Source organism: Heterocephalus glaber, unplaced genomic scaffold (genome assembly GCF_053883595.1).
Source record: "Heterocephalus glaber isolate CG9 unplaced genomic scaffold, H.glaber_assembly_v1.0 deba00001497, whole genome shotgun sequence".
Lineage (NCBI taxonomy): Eukaryota > Metazoa > Chordata > Mammalia > Rodentia > Bathyergidae > Heterocephalus > Heterocephalus glaber.
The window spans coordinates 32,038,498-32,059,288 of record NW_028258320.1 but is presented as its reverse complement, the minus strand read 5'-3'; the positions used below and the strand labels follow the sequence as shown (position 1 = coordinate 32,059,288).

The 20,791-nt window shown below is 30.9% G+C and overlaps 1 protein-coding gene across 1 annotated transcript in view; it reads right to left on the bottom strand.

The window, feature by feature from the left end:
* The window catches only part of Pcdh15 (protocadherin related 15), a 1,622,160-nt gene that overhangs the window by 1,097,647 nt on the left and 503,722 nt on the right, over positions 1 to 20,791 (bottom strand). The gene's annotated exons all lie outside the window — the stretch shown is intronic.

Genomic DNA, 20,791 nt, shown 5'->3' with positions numbered 1-20,791 from the left:
TGAGGAATTTGATCCTCTGTAGTACTTTCTAACTTAATGGTTGGGAATGCTATCTATGCGTTTATTTCCCTTAAGCTGAAAATACAGAAATCATATTTGATGACATTTGCTTCATAAATTTATCAGTAAATCCCTTTGGCTTTATTTTCAAACTGTATATCACAAATCCATTCATGGTCTTTGTATCTGCATGTTCCTTCTGAATATAATCTTTTACATATGCAATGAAACTGCTACCTTAGCTACTATTATTTATTCTTTATTGAGATTTCACGTAGTTCTGCACATAGTACCTAGAAAATGTGTTTTGAAAATCCAAATTTGGATATGTCATGACAATTTTTCTTAAGATAAAGAACACAATTTGTTCTTTTGGTTTATTTGGATTTGCTGTTTGGTTTTTTGTTTGTTTTACAGTACCAGGGATTGAAGCCAAGGTTTCACATATGCTAGGCGAAAACTCTACCACTGAGCCACATCTCTGGTTGTTTTTAAAATGGTTTTTGAGACAGCTCCTCACTAAAGTGACCATGCTGAAGGACAAAATTCTTAACAGAATCTAAAGTTTCTCCAAGAATCGTCACCTGGTTATAACTCTGGATTCCTGATTACCATTCCAAGCATCTTGCATCTCTTCTTTCTCTTAATTTCTGCATTATTCTTAACCTGGTTGCAACTCATTACACATCAGGCCATTTATCTTTCTCTGAACTCAGAATGTTACAGCAACTTTCCCTAACTCCTTATGCTTAGTAATAACACAGTTGCTCAATATAGTATCCCCTACATGATTTTAACTTTTTTATAATGTGCTGTTTTATATAGCCAAAGTTTATATTTGTAGGAATTATTAACATGTGATTAAAGAGTGTCTGATTATTTGCATAATTAAACTGAAATATTCATGCTAGATTCAGCATGCTTGATGCTACAATAGTTGTAGATTTATTGCTTATATTTCTAAAATTTAGGCTGCTTCATTCTCATGAAATCTGTCATCAATGAATTGTTATCATTAATAAAATGTCTTTCAGATTTTGGTATTCATTTAAATATTATGATATGGATATAAATTGAGGCATTTATAATGCAAAACTGCTTAAGCAAATTTGAACACCTCAATTAAAATATATATACTGAATTTGTATAAATGAAAAAGTCATTCTATTTGTTAAAATTTGATCGGATAATACTAGCCTTCCTAAAAGGAGAAAGCACTTTGATGAAGTATTTCTGACTATTATGAAGTGTAAAGTTAATCTAACAACTTATAATAAAACTTGTTTAAAATAAAATAAATACTTTTGTATAATAAGAAAAATAAGTGGAATGCAGAATTTAACCTTTACTCAGCTTTGCTACCTGGTCCCCCAGTTTTACATTTTCCATTATTATCTACAAGCTTGTCATTTCACTTCCATAAGAAAACTCTGGATCATATTGAAACTGGTAACATCTGAACTTATTTGCAAAATATGTAAAGAAACTGAGTTTATAAACCAAACCAAGGATGTGCTCTTTATGAAACATCTCTATTAGCGAGCAATAAATAACTACTGTGACAGAATTGAAAATGTCAGGTAAAGAATTCGTTTATTTGGATATAATGTTATTCTCTTTGTCACAAATTATAGCACATAATTTGTACTGTTTTATGTAACTCTTTGAATAATAAAGGAATCCTCGTGTTGATAAAAATGCATATAAAATATTTCTTTAATATTTGTTTAGGTACCTCACCGAAGAGAAACATATGGTACTTGCTACATTTAATAAACCTATAACTTTAGAATTACTTTTGTGATTGAAACTTGGCCTCTTAGGGTTTTATTATGTAAGAGTTTTCTGTTGAAAGTATCCGTGAAACTCTCATGCCTCCAGTTCTACAGTGTCAGAGAGGAATTTTCTCAAACTAATATTGTCTACCACATGCACAATGAATGGGCTCTGCAGAGCATACATTTGTTGTCTTTCTCCTACTGAAAAGATTTACTCCACCTCAATGCTTCACTAAGCACATTTAAAATAATGTTTTTTATTCATTTTTATAAAGCACAGAGCTTCACAAACATAGGCATATTTTAATAAAATATTATCAACCTACTTCTTCCTGTAGTGTATTTAAAAGTTAGGTTTAAGTACTGAGTGTTGTTCAGTAGACTAAAAGATTTCCATCAACGATACAGATAGCCCTAGCTACTGGATGTTATGTCATATTGTTAACCATTACTGTCACGGGAAGTATCTGTCAGAACCCTGGCAGAAATAGATAATATAATCAAATTGGATAATTTGAAAACAGTTTAATAAAGGAACTATTTAAGCAGAGACAAAGAAAACCACAGGGAAGGTTATGTGCCCTGCAGCTAGTAAGAGGGGCTCAGTTATTATCTCACAGGAGGTGTGTTTGGTGCCTTGTATTACATCTCTTCAGCTCACCTTTAATTTCATCCGAACTATAGTGGAAATCGCTGTGCACACTGCCAGCCATTGTATTTTTATTCTTCAATAATTTCTCTGAAGGTCCAGGATATCTACTGGGGTCAAAACTACTGCAAAATACAGATGAGTTAATATCCTAGGAGAAATTAGGTGGGGTAGGAAGTTATGTGTGAATATCCAAACTTTTCATCGTTAAGAGACAAAATCTTGAGGAACATTCTGAATAAGTTCTTTCGGGGGGTGGGGGGGCTGGCAAATTTAAACTTTAATTACTGAAATTTTTAACAAATTCGGTAACCTATATTTTATTGAATTTTTCCATTCTTTTTTCCTGATAATTTTGAGATAATTCTAAGGACCCCAAATATCAATATTTAGATCTTTATCTCAGCTCTTCATGGGGAAAACAAATTTAAGTTTGCTTCTAGGTCAGAAGAAATAAGAATAGAGAGCAGTTATGAAAACTCATAGACAAAGCTGGTTACAAAAACTTAGCAGGTAGTCTAGACACTGAGTCAAAGGAGGAGTGTGTCTGTGCTTACCACAAATAAATAAGCCAACAAATAGATAAATAAAATAGATTAAATGAAATAAAAGAGGGAAAGAGTCAACTTCATTTTCTTCTTTCTGTCAAGACTTCTGGCATTGCCTTTTGTCTGAATCAAAAAAATTCCAAATGAAGAGTCCATGCACGTATGCAGTTCCTATAAGTAACCAGGGAACAAAGGGGCAGACAGAACAACTTCATGCAAAGGACAAACCAACATTACAGACCAAAGTCAAGCACTTTTCATTTTAACCTCTCGGTAACTCCATTTTCTCTGTCACAGTTAGAATTTACCAATGATGACACTGACTGGACTATAGGAGAGGTCTCAAATACTATTTGGAAAAGTAGCACAAAGATACTCCCACCTATTTATAGTGTGCATCATTTTCCTGTTTTATTAGTGGACTAAAATATTATATTTTCTATAATGAATCTTTTTCATTATATTAAAAACCAGAAACTTTTCTCTCATAAAATAATGCACTGTGCTGCCTGATGATGTGATGTGTGGGAGTTTGAATACATACATTCAAGGCACATGCATTACTGAAAATGTTTATTTCATAATAAAACATTATTATGACCAACATAAATTACCTAATATGTATTTGCATAACTAAATAATGATTAAGTGACTACAACTTGTAAGCTTTGGCATCAAAAGAGTGTAAAAATATAACACATAGTAATCTTTAAAAACAATGTTAGAATAATATACTCCAAAGAACTGAGATGAATAAAAACTCAGTGATCTGTATGCTAATAGTACAGTAATTTCATAGTTACAAGGAAAGTATTATATTATCATAATTATCAAATTTTGTTGTACATCGTTTGATAGCTGACACTCTCCCCTCTGAATTTGATATTTATTATATTTTATATAGCTTTTAATGACAAAATAGTGCATAAAACTCAAAGTAAACATTAATATAATATTTATATTTACACCATAAAACAGCAGTATATGGTGGAAAGTGGAAAACTGGTAAGCTATACTGAAGTAAAACTTATGCAAAGTATTTTGAACAGTAAAGGATTACATCTTTAGGTACGGAGTGCCAAGGGTACCCCAGGAAAGATAATACCTAAGGAAAATTAATGGAATAGAACACTTCACAAAAAAACTGGAAAACTAGAAGCTTGTAGCTGTCTATTAAAGTCATTGAATTGAAGAGGCCGGTGGTATTTAAGGATGGCTTTAGCAGTGCACTGTCAATCAAGAAATCCGATGTGAAATATTTGATCTATGATAAACAGAGAAATATTATAGCAGTCAGTGGATAAAGAAATCAATGCGCCTGTGAGAGAACAAAGTGGAAGGAAGGAGCAGGGGGTACTCATTCAAGAACATCATTGAAGACATTCTTCAACTGTTAATCTCTAAATATTTTATCGTGGGAAGTTAAACACTTTTTATAAAATCTACTAAAATGATAAATATTATTAGTTTATGAGAGGTCTAAGAATATTCTTTTTACAATGATGTTAGACTTGGAATTCCCAAATTGTTTTATCTCAGTGAAAAATATAGACCTCATATTGAATAAACCAGTATGGATTTCTGCAAGTGTATTTTACAATATAATGCATGACATAACTTGATATAATTTTCCTTACTCAACAGAAAATGCCCATTATCCAGTATCATAACAAAACCACAAAGTTATCAATCCACATGATCACATAAGTAATTTTATTCTTCTAATTCAAAAGACCTCTTTTAACCACTTACCAATCCAATTTTCTAAATGCAGGATGAACAAAGATTGTATATTTTTTCATGAATTTTTATAAGATAGTATGACAGGAATTATAAAAATGACAATTTTGCCACATGAATTCACAAGAATCAACTGTTTGAAAGAACACCTGCCCAAGTGGTATGGGATACTGAGTGATGCATGGGCAAACTGTTTTAAAAAGGTCTTCATCATGTTTAAATAAATAGCCCAAGTTTTCTTTTAAAATCATGAAATTCTAAAGTTATATATGACCCAAGGGCCAATTTTTTCTACAAATATACTGATTTTTTTTACAAATACACTGATTTACACTGAATATAATTTTCTTAATGGATGTAATATATTCTAATTCTATATAGAGAATACAATAAAGTTTAATCCTTTTTTATTAATTTTATTGGTACATTTTTGGTATACAATATAATGACATTCTCTCTTGGTTCTTATTTTTTCCCCATTCCCCTGTCCTCCCTTCAACCCTTCCATCTCTCCATATTTACAAAGACTTTGTTTCCATTTTTTCATTTTCTCATATTAATTCCATTCCCTTCTTTCCTTTCCCCTACCCCTCCTACTTCCCCTTTGGCCCATTTCTTCCTATCTCACATTATCTATTACACCTTTTAATCCTTATTTACACTTTCAGTTTCTCACACTAGAGAAACTATTTGGTATTTACAAATGTGTGTCCTATTTATTTCACTTAAGAGTATTGCCTAATGTGCATCTATTTAGCTATAAATGTCTCTAATTTCTCATTTTTTATGGCTGAGTAGTACTCCATTTTATAAAAAAAACCACCCATATCTTCTTTATCCAGTATTTTCCTGATGGGTATCTTTCCCAAAGAATTAAAAGAATCATACCACAGTGATATATGTGCACCCATGTTTATAGCAGCAGAATTTGTAATAGCTCAAACTTGGAAGTAGCCCAATTGCCCATCAACTGGAGACTGGATAAATAAATTCTAATTCTTAAATACAAATCATTTATCAACACGTTACTTATAGATGTTTAACTCTCTCTTGAAATATTATACAAAATTTGAACTAACAGGCTTGTTACAAACCACTTTTATCTTCCAGTAGATGATTCTCTATGGATTTTTTATTATGACTAACCTCCAAGGAAGGTACTGACTATCTTTATTTCTCAATACTATTTTTTCAAGTAGACCTGCATAGGGAACAGTTTGAAAAAAAAATGTGATTCACTGTGTAACAATAGGCAAGTGTTATGTTTGCATTTAAAATGTCCCCCCAAATCTCTCCTGTGCTCAGCGGTGGGAATTTGATTACAACATGTGGATCCTGTACTCATGAGTAGATTGATCTGTTGATGAGTTCATAGACTGTTAGCAGATGGGGCCCAGTTGAAAGAAAATAATATATAACAAAAGATTTTATGGGTTAATGTGGTAATAGTTATAGATGCAATCAAATTATAAAAGATAACTGAAATATCTGCCTCTTGTTTTGTGAAGGGACCTAATGGTCAAGTCAAGCAAAAGTTTCATGGATAGGAAAATCATGAAAATGTAAAATATTGTCAATAGAAAAGATATTTTAATAATTTATTTTAATGTAGAGCATTTTTGAAACACTGCATGTTTAGATATAAATCTAGATAAGCTTCAAAACAATAAAACAAATATATATTGGTATATTTACATGGTTCTTTATATATACATGGTTCTTTATATATGGTTATATATATGTATATATTTCTATACAGATTTTTATATATGATTGTGTATACAGAGTTTATCTAGGATAAAAATTCTCTGTGCATTGTGTCTCTTGCCCTACACATAATTGAGTGTTTGCTAAAATTAAAGAAAATATTGCTACTTCTATTTCATTATTTGAAAAAAGAAACATGTATGCCTCTTAGAAGGCTATTTAGTTATTATTAAATGGAATACAATCTTTGATTAGTTGTATCTGTGGACATAGAATCATGTTTTTATAATGCACGTATTTGTGTTTATGCATCTGTCTGAGCACTGACAGACCCTCAAATGCACACTCTATGATTTCAGACATAACTATAGACCTACATATCTAAATTTCCATCATATAGTACATATGTCACAGACATATCAAATTTCTTTTCCTCCTCTTTTCATTCCATTTCCAATAAAAAACATGATCGTCAATGTGGTCAACCTGTTCAGGAATCTGAAGGTGAAACTTTCTTCCTTGAAGTTTGTAGAGGCCTCATGTAATTCACCCCCAATCTATCCATTTTATGTTTGTGATCTTATGCCTTATGAATTTGATTCCCTCCTGCCATCCCAGTACTGCTGCTTCTGCTTTATTCCAGCCTTCATTATTTATCTTCTGGATTGTAGTGCCAACCTCTTCACTTGGCTGCCTGCCAGGAGTCACTGTTGCTCTTTCTCAATTCATTCTCCAAGCAGTATTAAAACGTTTTTTTTTCTTTTAAATCAAACTAGAACTTTTAAACATCTCTTTGACAATTGAATCAGGTTATAGAAATCCTCTATTTTAAATGCTCATAGGATAAAATCTAAATTCTCCTTTCTCTCTGTATCTCTAACTTCGTGCATATTGCTAGAGCCATACCCTAATATTAGCGGTCCTCTGTGGTGTACGATTGCACTTGTATGTTAAGAGAAAAATCCCTCCGACAGATAAAGACAAGGGATGAAAAGATGAAAAGGGAGAAAAAGAGATTATGAAGTAGAGAAACAAAGTGTCACTGCTTTTATGCGACTTATATGGCATTTCAAATCATTTTTATGCTTTTTGTTTCCTTGTATTCTTCAAAGATGTTTGTTTTGCCATTAGAACAAAAGATATTACACATTACATAGCTCAACTGAATATTTTTAAAATATTTCTCGTTATAAAGTTCAACTCATCTTGATAGATAGCTTTTTAAAAACCATGTGAAAAATTAACATTATTTTTAACGTTACTACAGTAAGTTACTTGTATAAACTCCAGATTCTTATTTTTCATATATATATATATATATATATATATATATATTTTTTTTTTTTTTTTTTTTTTGAGGCAGGGTCTCCGTTTGTAGTTCAGGCTGGCCCTGAACTCACCATGTAGCTCAGGCTGGACTCAAGGTGAATGTTATCATTATGTATTTTTAAAATATATCAATAAAATTTAAATAATGCAAAACAAACAAAAACTAAAATACGCATTTTATCAAATATATTCTTCGATTTTAATAATAGCTAATTATAATTTTGTAGAGCATTATGTATTGGATATATGAATATAATGTTATTTAATTAATATTAAGTTTAAAACCTAAAATAGTGCTGTACTATATTTTTGAAATTTAGTATTTCTTAAATGTATGTGGTATATTTATAATTTTTGATTAGCTGGCTGTGGGGGCCATGCCTGTAATCTCATCACTTGAGAAGCTGAGGCAGGTAGATCACCTCAAGTTCAAGACCAGCCTGAACTATATAGAGACTCTGTCAAAAAAAATATTATTAATGTTGTCCAAATAGATTGAAATTTCCCTTTACAGTAATGCTTTTAACATTCTAGAAGTTGAAGTGAGGTAATATGTTATCAAAATAGTTTGTATATTTTTAAATTTAATGAGTCATTCAACACAAAATTATTGAACCATATCTTTGTGTTTAACAGTGTGTTCAATTTTAAGGATGAAAACTAGGATATTACACATATTTTAGTTTGATTATGAATATTAATCCCATACTTCCCCTCAAATAAGTCAACCCACATGGGCTTTTACTTTAAAACCTTAATCAAGGGCTAATATCAGCAAAAGTAATTGAAGTCACTTATTGCTCACTTACTTAGTGACACATTATGAGCCAAAGATTTTTCCCATTCTCTCATTTAATTTCCTGGTAAACTTTATCAAGGTTTCCTATTATTTTCCTCATTTTATACAACTTTAAAATTTTAAGTAAGTTGTAAAGATATTGTATGTAGGTATAATGGAACAAGTCTGAACCAAGTTCTTTGTGTTCCCAAAATTTGTATATTTTCTAAATACTAGAAAAATTCTAAGAAAAGCTTAGCACAGAATAAAAGCAGCATGTGATTTTGAAGCAGGATAACATGGAGCTTAAAATCATTTCTAAAATTAGAAACAAAGTAACCTCACATACACAGACCCATACCACTTGCAAAAACCAAATATTTATATTTGCATACAAAACTAATCTTGAGTATCTTGAAGTTCAGTCATCTGTCAAGACTTTATAAAAACTTATACATTAGGTTTAATTTGGAACCAAATAATGAAATGAATAGACTAGGCAAAATTCCAACTTACCATTTTTTTCTTGCAAATGTGATCATTAAAGATCATTACTTTTTCTTCATCCTCCAGTGATGAATGTAAAGAGGTTTGACAATACATGCAAACATAACTATATCAATGTTTAAAATCCTCTTGAAAAATATCTTTACCCTTTTTTGATATTCTCTGCCACAAGAGACCTTTAAAGATCACATGTTCATATGCTTCTTGTGATGCACGATTACATTTCAACTATTTTTGTACATCACTTTGACTAGATTTTGAAATATGTATCCAAATTCTCTTTTAAAATGTATGCTCTTTTTCATGTAGTCATAATGAATTACTATTAAAATTTAATAAAGTACTCATTTTAGTCTTTACAAGAAAGTGGAAATTAAGATATTATTAAGATTATATAACAAAAACTTGAGACTTACAGAGTTTTAGTAAATTGGTGTGAGTTGCCCATGTTTGTGACAAATGAGAGCTGCAATTAAGAATAAATTTTTCTAAGTCATCATTTTTATTTTCCAGCTGTGTTTTTCAAATAGAATTTTCAAATGTATTTCTTGTATTTGTCTCTTGGAAAAAATTTCACAGGATTAGGATGTTCAAACATTCATATATGTGACTATTGAGATATTGGATCCACTGGATATTCTGTGTCACCATATGTAGGGTGGTGCTGTAAATTCCATTCTAAGAAATGATGCATCATCTTCCTAATACAGATATATGTGAACAACTCTTCTGCATGTGTAGTAGATATTCAAATACATCTGTGCTAAGCTGAAATGGAATGAGTAAGAATAATATAGGCATAGGACAACATCAGTCAGAATATCAGGAAAAACATCTGCAGAAGCACCAAAAAAAAGCAATACCTTAGAAAGCACCCGAGTGTGTCATTATTCGATAAATGGCAATCATCATCTCTTACTCATACTTCATTGCTATTCTTTTTGTGTATTTTGTGATTCAAGTAAGTGCTCTGATAACTCTTCTTTCTAATCTTGTCAATTCTTAGGAGGCAATGAAGGTTTGAAATATGTGATTAAGGAAAGAGGAGGAACTAACCAGAGAGGAACAACCACTGAAGCAGTGAATTATCTCATGTGTCCAAAAGAACTTGACTCTGGAGAAAGAATGACAGTAAACAGTAATTCATACCTTAAAGGAATTGAATTTTCTTAGTCCTAAAATAGGATAGAGATATCTAACTTTACTAAAGATAAAATTTCAAATGCATGAATGAAAGTTCACATTCTAAATATAATTTCATTTTATTTTGTTCAATTGCTCTTTTAAAACTTGAGGAATTGTAATTTAAAATATTATGTTACTAAAGTTTAACCACGAGCTAGCTAAAAATTCATATTTTTGGCTACACAGAAGTTGTCTGCTTCTGAAACTCTAAACATACATATTTAGGCAGCTGGAGCAAATTGGAAGATCCTGCTCACATGTGCCTCTCTTTATTTTGCACTACTGTGTTTAATGCACCGGAGAACCACCGAACAGAAATTCTCACACATTCAGGATTTCAAAACATGCCAGAGGGTTGAGGACTACATAGACAGCATGACTTCTCAGTTTCCTCAAATCTTGTCTGTCATTTCCTCACATCTTATCCTGTCATTTCATTTTTGAGGGATGTATTGTGGAACAAGGCCAGAATTTAAAATATTTCATATGTTAAAAATAAAACACAAAGGATATCTGAGTTATAGAGGGCATGGAAATTTGAGTCATGACTTGAACGAAGCAATTTGGACTTTGAGGTCAGAAGAAACTAGAAAAGACAGGAAAAAGTTCATTTGAATAAAACAATTTTTAAGAAGAATTAGATTGGTCAAATAAAGAACCATAACAAAGTTGTCAAATTTATATTATCAAATAAGCTACCTGGTTAGAAATGCAGAACATTTTCATACATACAAATACATATGGCATACAAATGTTACATGTTTATATTTAGTTATGTTTTATTTATATCTGTTTATATATTTATGTAATATATATAAATTGAAGTGAGCCATAAATTAATAGTTGGTACAGAAATTTTATGCTAATATTTCACATGGGGAGAATAACTATTAAATGTAATAGGAGCATAATGAAAAAAGATTCAAAATGGTAATGACAAAGATGGAATTGCTATAACATGTGGGAAATAAGTGTTAAGAGATTTATTATAAGTAGTGGATTTCCAAAATAATGTAAACATAACATTTTTTTAACATAATATTTTAGAACATGACCAATGTGAGTCAATGAAAAATCTATTTTAAAGCATCTCTATTAAAAAATTATAGACTTCTTTCAAGCACATAAATTGCTCAAAACAGGCGTATAAGACCTTGCCTAGTAGAAGTCTTGCCTCCTAAATAAATTACTGAAGTGTAAGAACTGTTTATATTTGGCATTTACAGTTTGCTAGTTAATGGAAAAAGGGACCTTTGAAAACTGTCTATATCATTTGTGGCAATACTTTATTTATACACTAAATTTGGAATGGGCAGATTGATCATAATATTCACTGTTAGGAAATAATGTTTAAAGTTTTTACCAGAAATACACTAATATACACTTATGTCTTTGTGTATACACTCAATAACTCAGCAAGTTGTATAATAGATTTTGAACACTATAGAATATAACCATTTAAAAGTAATAAAATTATGGGCAAAATTATGTTTTAAAAATAGAGAAATTCATTATAATAGAAATCAGAGTAAGCATTAGGATTGGTAGTACAAATATTTGATGCTTAAATACCTCAACATAAGTCATAGCTTTTGTGTGAACCTCAGACTGACATTCATTAAAACAAAAACCACAGGACTTTGTTCACATTAAGGAAAAGTGGTATCCTGAGAAAGAAATAGACTATTCCTAAAGTGCTTTCATGAGACACAAGAGACTTACCCAATGACCCAATGGTCGAATAATAACACATAAAAATAATCTTTCTTTCTGTTAGATTTATTTTTGCTGAATGAGAAGTCATTTCTACTAGTGAGTCAAATGCTGTTTCAGAAAATAGCAAAAAGATATATACTCTGTCTTTCAGTGTTAAGGCAAAGTCAAAAACTTGAGTAATGTGTATCTCCTTATATTACTTTGGCATTTTTATTTATATTCTATGATTCACTGAATAAATATTTATTGGATCTTCACTATGTGCCAATCATTAGGAAGACAATTATTTCTCATTTGTCTCAAGCTAAAAGTGAGCACTGGAGATATACAAGATGAGTAGGTTAATAAATATTTGCAACGTTTAGAAGTTGAGGAAAGTCTAAAGACAAATTAAACAACTTGGCACATTTACATTTATTTCTTTTTTAAAATTTATATATTAATTGGTACATTTTAGGTATACAATACATTTGCATTTATCATTGGGTGCTTGTACCTGAACATGATGTATCTTAGTTCTTATTTTTTTCCCCATTACTTATGTGCCCTTCACCCCCACCACCCTTCCCTATTTATATAGACTTCATTTCAATTTTTTTTCCTTTCCTTTGTGCCAAGTGTCATAAAAGTGGAAATGTGTTTAGATATCTTTACATGTAATGCATGTATAATACTCATTCAAAAGTATAATCCCCGACATAGGGAATCTTAAAATAATGATCAAGACATATATTCTATGACCAAAGTGGCAACACAAAAAGAAAGAATAAATAAATTACAAACAGAAGAGTTAAGCTAGAAATACAAATTATGTAACTAAAGAAAAAATTTGTATAATCATAGTAAATTTTAAAACAATAAGCAATGCACAAAGTTCTGGGTTTCATCCCAACACTGCAAGAAAAAGAAAATTATGTGAAGACACAAACATTAAGGATAATAATACAAAGGATAAATAATGTTCTGAAATGAGAAAATTCAATAAATGAGACAAAACAAAAGCAAACATGTAATATTGTTTGAAATACTGGAAATTTTTGTGTAATGTCTAAACGTTCGATAAATAGTTGATAGGCCAACAAACAGACTTTTACATAAAGGAGTTGAGATAGGTTATAATTTTAAATTTAGGAAAATTGAATTATAAAGGGAATATTCTTCTTGTATTCATATTCGATGAATAAATTTTTCAAAGGTGAAATTCAGGCTATTTTCAAAATCTCTACAGTAATATTTGGTAACATAAGATTTTGGAGCAATGCCTTGGATGTTTTATAGAATTAAAAATACAACCATAATAGGCAGAATAACAGCCACCCAAACATAATCATCCATTAATCCCCAGAAACCATGAATATGGTACCTTGCAAAACAAAAGGGACATTATAGGTGGGATTAAGGTAAGGATTTTGAGATAGGGACACTATCCCAGATTATCTGGATGAGCCAGATTCTAATCACATGAATTTTTAGAGGAAGGTAATAAGGATGACTAAGAGAGATGGCAATAGGAGAAAGATTAATTGTTGTTGATTCTTAAGAAGTAGAGGGCTATGTGCAAGGAGCAGAGACAAATCAATAGGAGCAAAGGGTAATCCCATCTTCACAGACAAAAAAGAAACAGGAAGCCCTAGTCCTACTGCTTCAGGGAACCGAATTCTGTCAATACCAAAATGAACAGAAAGTGGTAAGGAATGTAGCCCTGCCATCCAATACAATTATTTCTCACATTGCAAGACCCTTAATGGCTGATTTTCAGAACTGCAAAACTATGATTTTGTATTCATTAAAGTCATTAAATTCCTGGTAGTTTGTCACAGCAACAACAAAAATTTAATGTATAAATGAAAAATATGCAGGACCAAACAAAGTCTAAGTATCAAGTTAGGCCAACACAAGATTGAAAGAACAGTTTGCATATTCTCCTGGTTGTTCTAATGAGGAGGTTGAAAGAGAATTGCAGGTCCAACCTTTATTTTTATATGCCAAGACCAGTCAGAATTCCCAGTTCAGAAACTTGAGAAGCAGCTGATAATACTAATGATAAAAAATAAAAAGAGGAAAGAATGTGAAGAGAAATTAGCATCTATTTTTCTTACTATTTTTCCCTATAGGATAGGATTCTGATCATACTACACATATTTGAAAATTGTAGATTAAGTATATATATGTGTACTCACATGTCTTCTATCATCTTTAAAAAATATGATGCCTTTAATATTAAAATAACTCATTTAGTCACAAACATTTTGAGAGAATAAAAGTGTTACTGAATTCAACATACAGATTAATTTTAATTTCATATTCTATAAGGCTGAAGCCAAATTACATTCATTTATCCATGTATGATTTTATTTACATGAAAAATTGTTCATGTTTATATTTCCACTAAATTTGTACCTGATAAAAAAGAAAATAATGTTATTTATATGAACAATTTGGAATTTGAAAGGAGAAATTCAAAATAATATACCCAGGACAAATGCCAGCAGATTATTTGATCATATTAATTAGGAATCCAGTGGATAAATATTGCAGTCATATTATTAAACCTAAATTTAAACACTATTTTTGTTTTGAAAGAAAATGTATTACATATAATAATGCTTTGTTTTATTAATGTTTAACCACAACACCATGTCCATTATGCTATAGAAGTCAATACAGTTAGCTGCATTTTTTCTTTAAATTCTTTTATTGGTACATTTTAGGTAAACAATACATTTACATCTATTATTGGGTGCTTGTACCTGTACATGATGTATCTTGGAGTTTACTTTTTCGCCATTCCCTGTGCACCCTTCACCCCCTATACCCTTCCCTATTTACATAGACTTTGCCTCGATTTTGTTTCCTTTCTCATAATTTTTCCTTTCCCTCCTGTCCTTTCTTCTTCCCCTCCCACCACCCCTACCACTTTGGACCTTTTCTTCCTATTTCAAATAATCAATTATTCATTTTAATCATTTTAATTCTTATTTAAGACTTTCAGTTTCTCACACTAGAGAAACTATTTGGTATTTACAAGTGTGTCCTATTTATTTCATTTATGAGTATGGCCACAATATACATCCATTTAGTTATAAATGTCTCCGGTTTCTCATTCTTTATGGCTGAGTAGTACTCCATTTTATATTAAAAAAAAAACACATCTTCTTTATCCAGTTTCCAGTTGATGAGCAGTTGGGCTGTTTCCAAACTTTAGCTATTACAAACTGTGATGCTAGAAACATGGGTGCACATATATCACTGTGGTATGGTTCTTTTAATTCTTTGGGTAAGATACCAAGCAGGGGGATAGCTGAGTCAAATGGGACCTCTAGCCCTAGTTCTTTGAGGTATCTCCATACTGATTTCCACAGTGGTTGCAACAGTCTGCACTCCCAACAGAAATGGAGAAGGGTTCCTTTTGCCCCACACCCAGCATTTGTTATTGGTTGATTTTTTGATAGCAGCCATAATTTCTGGGATGAGGTAGAATATCAGTGTTGTTTTCATCTGGATTTCTCGAATAACCAGTGATGTTGAACATTTTTTCATTTATTTATTTGCTGCTTTTACTTCTTTGTCTGAGAAATGTCTCTTCATTTCAGACGCCCATTTTTGAAATGGGTTTTTGAATTTGAGGTGTCTGATTTTTTTCCATTCTCTATATATTCTAGGTAGTAGTCCTTTGTCTAAGGTACAGCTGCTAAAAATTTTTTCCCACATTGTAAATTGTGTTTTAGCTCTGTTGGCGGTTTCTCTTGCAGTGCAAAAGCTTTTTAATGAGATCCCTGTTGTTTATTCTTTGTGCTAGTTCCTGTGCTACTGAGGCTTTGTTCATAAAGTCTTTTCCTATGCCAATGTCTTCAAGAGTTCTATCTAACTTATTTTCCAGAAACTGTAGTGTATCTGTTTAACTGCATTTTTATTAACACATTAACCATTATATATGTTCACCTGCTTGAACCTAACAAAAAACAGTAATACACATAGTCAATTTCAATTTATACTGGAAAGTATACTAAATTACTTATCAAGAAGAGTACTGAAAGCTTTAGTGATAGAAAAATATATATAGCTCTTTCAAGGAAGTTTCTGCTTAGTTTGGGGATAAAACTAACATATGTGAATCAGTAAGCAAAATATTGACAGCTAATCCAAACAGCTTTCACTCCAAATACAACTGAAAGTGCACTGGTTAAGTTTTCAACCACTGCATATCCAAAATTAACATGAAAAATTTAAAAAAAATCTCTGAATACTTCTTCAAATTAGTTGCATTACAATCCTAGGAAATGCCCTGCACATTTTTTCACACTTTGGAAATCATGAATGTTTGAAAATGGCAGCAGGCAAATTTATTTTCAAATTAACAACAACATGAATTTTGTCTACTGTTAATTTTATTCTGGTGTTTTGGCTAAGAAAATTCTTTGTCTAACAGTCTGTAATCTTCTTGTATGGAAATATATATAAATTGAAATTAATTTTATCTTGCACCAATATAATTTTATTTATATGGGAATTCAGAAGGAGAAAATTCTTTCAGGAAATAAAATTTTATTTTTTTTCTTTTTAACTTGTATATAAGTTCTGCACAGAAATGGATAGTGGATAGTAGATAGTGGACAACAATTTCTTAGGGCCTAAGGAGAAAATAAATATGCAAATTTTCATCCTTATTTAAAGATGCCATATTTGATTAAACACGAGAAACTAAAATATCAAAAATAATTTTACACATCATATGACCATTACTTATTTGATTTGGCCTTTATTATGCCATAAGCCATATTCAGAGACAGGAAAGGAAAAGATATTATGCCGAAACAAATGACCACTGAGTATTTGAAGCATGATTTGAGTAAGATTTTTAAAATGTTAAGATTCATAAACATGGAGTGAAACTCTAGGGAATTCCCAGAAATTTTAATGTGTTTTTAACTCTCAGCAGACAGAAATGGGCACACTGAATTTGTGAGATGGTGGCAACTTTGTCTCAATAAAAGAGAGAAAATTATATTGTAAAGGTAGAGAGTGGATTGCTTGGAGAGTACTTTGAAAACAGAATTAGGGCTCAAAGCAATAGAAACTATTCCATTGGAAAATTTGTTAGAACATGACAAAAGTGATGCTTTAAAAATTAATCAAGAGGTATTGGAGGAGACATGACTGCAGTCAAGCCTTAGGTGTTGTTTAACAGAAAGAGTTTGTGATACATATTTTGCTTCAAGGTGTGTATTTTAGAAACATTTAGTAAAAGGAGACTTCATTACCTATGTACCAAGGCATGATCTTACCCTTCCAACACTGTCACATAATAATTCAAAACACATTAGTGCTAATGGTAGTTGTTTTGACCCAAACAAGTCAAAGAAGATAATTTATTAAATTAAAAGTCATTCAAAGTCAAGACTCTCAGTGAATTCCTACATGAGCACTAGAGGGATGACAAAATGAAGTGGTAGGTCAAGGAAGTGACACAAAAGAGGCCAACTATGTTTTGACATAATTGTGCCAACTCTAGGAAGGATTTGTTTCCCAGTGAGTCTATGAATTTGCTTAATGCATTTTGATCTCTGAGGACTTCTAGAAAGTATTTATAATTTACATGAAAGTTAAATGTGTGGTTGGCCTGTATGTGAAAGATAAAGACAATTTGATGTCTTTTCTTCTGTGTTACATGCCAGTAATTGACCTTCTCTTTATCTTATGTATTTTCCCTTTGGAGAGTTCATTTATTTTCTTGATTTTATTCATAAATCTTTGCTTGATTATCTGAACTATCTCAGGTGTTATTCTGATATATTATTGTTAGATTATTCTTTGAAGATGAGATTGTTTTCTAAGTAGAATACTGCATGAATGTCAGTATGTTTTCTTCAACTTTCCTTCTAAATGGCTCTCTTAATTCATTTTAGACCAGTGATTTACTGAAAAAAACCTTTGTTCCAATTTAAATCTTCTATATATATATCAAATGATTAAAATAAGATATTGTAAAAGCCTCAATTTTCATAAGATCTGCACTCAAATTAGTTATAACTTCTTGATGTAATTTAGAACATAATAAAGTACTATGTGTTACTCATACTTTTTCACTTGTGAGTCTATAGTTATATCCTTTCCACTATGATTTTTTCAATTTCTAATATATGTTTTCCAATATTTTATCTATTTAATAATTAAACAAATATTCTTAGGGCTTCTGCTAAGCAAGGTGTCAGCAACTGAGAAATCTAGGAAACAAGAAAGTCACAATATAGAGAGCAAGAAAATCCTCACTGGACATATCTCCTAGTGGTAACATTGTCTACCTATCCCTTTCCCCAAACTGTTCAGTGTCAACCTGCTGAAAATTATTAAAGAATGCAGAAAACATTACGTTTTTCTATTACTGCTATTATCTTTCCCACATGGAAACTTACAAATCAAACTTTGTTCATTAAACATACCTCTTGTGATACATTTTCACAAAAACTATTCTGAAACCTCTCTACTGAATGCAGGCCCAGTGAATTGGAAAACCATGCCATATATTATCTTACTAAACTCTCAGATAAAATGGTTTAGTCCCTTTCCCAGCATGTCAGTGTTTCAAAATCAGTGTTGACAACCTTACATTTTCTTTGTACCCAGCCTCATGTCTTACAGAACTGAGGTAACCCAATATATATTTTACCTTAAATTGAATTTGTGTATTATTGCATAAAGTGCCAAAAGAGAGGCCCTGACTTAAAATAATTCAACTTAAAATTTTGCGACTTGGAGTGATACAATAATGACACATACTCAATAGAAATTTTGAATTTTGACTTTTTCCAAGGCAAGCAATATAAGGTAGCAACATAAGGAATATCACGTGTTGTTGGCAGGTAGCAGCACTGCCAGCATATTTTGAATATTTTGTTTTTTGGTTTTGTATACCATCATGTCTACAAGAAATCTGTCTATGTCTCCTCTTGTTTATGTTCATAATGAACACCTGTCCATTCACCTTGTTTTTCACCTTCAGTGTGTATTTGGTAAATTAATTGAAATAGTAAATAATCTATTTTAACACAGGTTTTATGTTAGATGATTTTGCACAACTAGTATTAACTTCTAAAGAGCTTTTCAGTCAATTAGGTGTATTGAATGCTTCCTTTCTTGTTATTTTTATTAGTACAAGTCTGCAACTTACAATGCTTTCAGTTTATTTTGTGTCTGTTGAAGTGTAAGCCAATCATAAGTTGAGGAGTATCTGTATTAAATATTTACAAAATATTTTTTGTAAAATCGTTTTCAACAAATTTTTCTAGATTGTGTTTCATCAGAGTGATTTGTTCATTATATTTGCCTCAATTAAACAAAGGAGTTTTGATTGTTCACAGTATAAGTAATCATTTTATTTGTGCTTTAAAACAGTTACAAAATACAGTCTGTTGTCCTTTAAAGGAGACACCTGCCTAGAAGGAATTGTCGTAACGATTTCAAAAATGAACATTCTAATCTACTCAAGCATATGAAAAAGAAATTTCAGAAATCCCACATGATGATATCTAAATTGTGTATTTTAAATAGAGATGAATTGTTAATAATAGTACATTTTAATTGTCCTCTAAGTCTCTGGATCATAAATATTTTAATTTTATTATTAATTTTATAAGAAGTGATATGGGGCCTAATCCAAAGAAGGAAGTCAACCCCAATTTTGGAAAGCACATAATTAAAAATAAGGTTATAAGACAGCAGAAAATAATTTACATTAAATGATCTAGTTCTGAGAAAATTTCCAGACTGCTGACTATTTTGGAGTTGCAGGCTCAGCAATATTTTAGAAGTAGCTCCCATAGCACACAAACCAAATCACTTTACAAAAGGCAGATGAGGAATTTGAAACCACTTTAGATTTGACATTTTTGTTGAAATTTAATTGAAAAAGTTACACAAGTGAAGATAATGTGAAGAAGCAGTGCATAAAGTCATCTCTTTTTTACAGTTTTATCTTATGGCCTCATCACCTTCCTAAAGCACCACTTCACTCTGGGTTCCCAATATCTTGTGTGTAGGGCAATATAGACCGCATCTCAAGACATTATTAAATTAGTGTAATGAGGCTATACACAAAAAGAAATGACTGTTAACATTACAAATTCATCTATATTCAGTGTTGCTCTTGTTATTGAAAACATGACAGCTTGCAGCATTGTTTTTTCTCTTTTACTTTCCAGACAGTGGCATGGTTCAGTTGAACAAGTAAGATTAATTAGAATTGGTTTAGTAAATTACATGAAGGAACAAAATATTATATGATAAATATTCATTAAAAATGTCATTTCATTGTATTTAGCTAGTCCATTATTAGTACTATTAAAATACTTAAAATACTAGTTTCTTACCAATATATATAAAATATCTTTTATATTATAAAAGAAAACAGCCAGATATTTAAGTAAATTTGGATATTGATCATTATTACAATTTACCAAGTAAAATGATCAAAAGTACAGTATAGGGCTGGGGATTTAGCTCAGTGGTACCGGCGCCTGCCTTGCAAGCGGTAGGATCCGAGTTTGATTCCTGGTACCAAAAAAAAAAAAAAGTACAGTATAATAAAAACATTCATTGCATAAATTCTAAGTAATATTTTATGACATAATTTTTGCTTAAGTGTAAAGACTTCAATCAGTATAGTTAACCATATCAGATTATGTTAAACAAATATTATGTTCTGTATTTAGGTATTTTATATAAAGATTATTTCTTTTTGTGAAGAACTCACAGAAACGTGGGAAAGACAAATACATTTCTAATTAAATTCAATCTGAAACATAATAATAGTTGGAAAAACAGTGTCTGTAGGGAATAAAATGGGAAATAGTGTCTA